Genomic DNA, 2,146 nt, shown 5'->3' on the forward strand with positions numbered 1-2,146 from the left:
GCCCCCGCAAGTAGAAAAACGTCCTAGGACCTAGGGTAAATGCAGAGAATTTCTAATAGGGCTCTGGTAAATGTGGTTCATTGCACTATTCTAAGATAGTTGATGATACAAATTAGCTTTTCAATTTACTAGATTGCATTTTGGGGGCATGGTGTAGTCAGACCCTATGAATGGTCTATATCAAATTAGAAGGTTTTATCTTGAATACCTTGTTGTCCAAACGAGGAAAATAACATTTGAGATTCAGTGGTTTATCTGGTCTATCTAGTGACACAACACAGACTTATGTTTTCCAACAATAAGTTAGGTTTGGGACTGGCTATGGTAAAGAGCTGTTACAATATAGGTTATGGCTGAATACTACCCCCTTGTGCATGCCCTTAAATGGCATAGGTTGCTAAAGGAAATATGTGATATGCTCAAACACCTTCCCTAAAGCATCAGGAAGTCATGACACTGTGATGGGTGTAAACTGAAAGAGTTGTGGTAAAGGAGTCTTTTCATTTTCAACACATTCGTTGAAACTCTCTAGAGCAGACTTTTGTCTTGTGTTTAATGGGGCAGCCAATTTCAACAAATTGGAATGTTTGATAACATCTGATTAAAGGAGTAGTGGTTAGAGCACAATCAGTTTCCAAAGAAACAACTGACCACTGAATTACATCATTTCCTATTTCCTGCCTGTGACTGAAGACAGAAGCTGTGGAAGGGTGGAACTAGGCTACTTGACAAGGTTCTTGACTGGACAGATACAACTTTGTTCATCATTGTTAGATTTGTAGTATTTTGTATACCATAAAAAAGCATTTGTCTTATTTTCTTGTTCTTTATGTTTAGATTAATAGGTCTTCTTCTAAGCTCTCTGATTGATTTACGAGGTACCTTGTTTGTTGATAAATGACAGGGAGGAGTAACAGAAAATTAAGCTGATATTTCAGCTACATTTCATTTCAATTTTTTGTCTCAACATGTCTTCAGCAACAGCATAGGAATTTGAAGATGAGGCTGTTTTGAAAAGGCTAGCACTTTTTTGATGTTTTAGAGCATATTATGTTTTGTTGTCAGACCATGAAGCATTTGATTATAACTTTATCCAGTCACTTCAGAGGTCAGTTGATATCCTATCAGCTCATATCAGACTTTGTACACGTTGTGGCGTGTACTTAATCCAACAGGAAATGTGTTATAAAATAGTTTAGTATAGTCCACTCTGCATCAGTTTCTGGTCTGAATGTTGCAGTAAAAACCAAAGAAGCGTGCCGGTGAAAGCCTGTCTCTTTAAAAGTTTGTAATTTGTTGATACAGATAAGCTTGAGACAAAAGACATTGGTAACAAATAAGAGCAAGATCAACTTTGGCAACACAGTTTTGTCTGAGAAGACTGATTTTGATGGAAAATGTCAAATCACTTAAGTAGGGTACTAAAAATGTAGGCTATATTAAAATGTAATGCCAACTGGATTATATTTAGCTAAAACACTGGCTTTTCATTTTGATTCTTTTATTTCATATTTGTTAAAATTTTAATTATTTCATCTAAAATAATTAGTCAAACACCTATTTTTTATTATTGGTACTTCTCACTAATTCAGCATGAATTCCACTTGAAGACGATTAGCATCACTCCCAATGTGTCCAGTTTACAAGGTCTGTATGTAGGATCACACCCACTTGCTTACACAAACGCAAAAAAAAAAAAAAAATCACTATTCATTCACTGAGGCGAAAACACAAATGACTGAATATACAAGGCTAACAGAGGCGTATTTATATTGTATATTTCCCACATTACGCTCAACCCTTCAGCAAATCTGATCAAATGTTCGGTTGAGGTCACTGATGCTGCAGTGTACTTCTGCCAATTACATTTTCCAACAACAACTGGTGTTAAAACAATGTATTCAGTAGCATGAAAAAATACAAAAATCAATGCATAAAATACAAGTACAATTTTATAATTTGTACAATTTACAAAGACATTTTTGGACTTGCCCAGAGTCTGTAGAGCATGGCTACCCGAGTAACAAAATCAGTTGCCATCATAATCCACTTTATGACATTAAAAAGTTCTTGATTGATATCACTGACCAGAGAAAATGGTTAAATTCCACACAACTATCGAAACAACCTAAAATCACTATTCACC

Source organism: Clupea harengus, chromosome 4 (genome assembly GCF_900700415.2).
Source record: "Clupea harengus chromosome 4, Ch_v2.0.2, whole genome shotgun sequence".
Taxonomy (NCBI): domain Eukaryota; kingdom Metazoa; phylum Chordata; class Actinopteri; order Clupeiformes; family Clupeidae; genus Clupea; species Clupea harengus.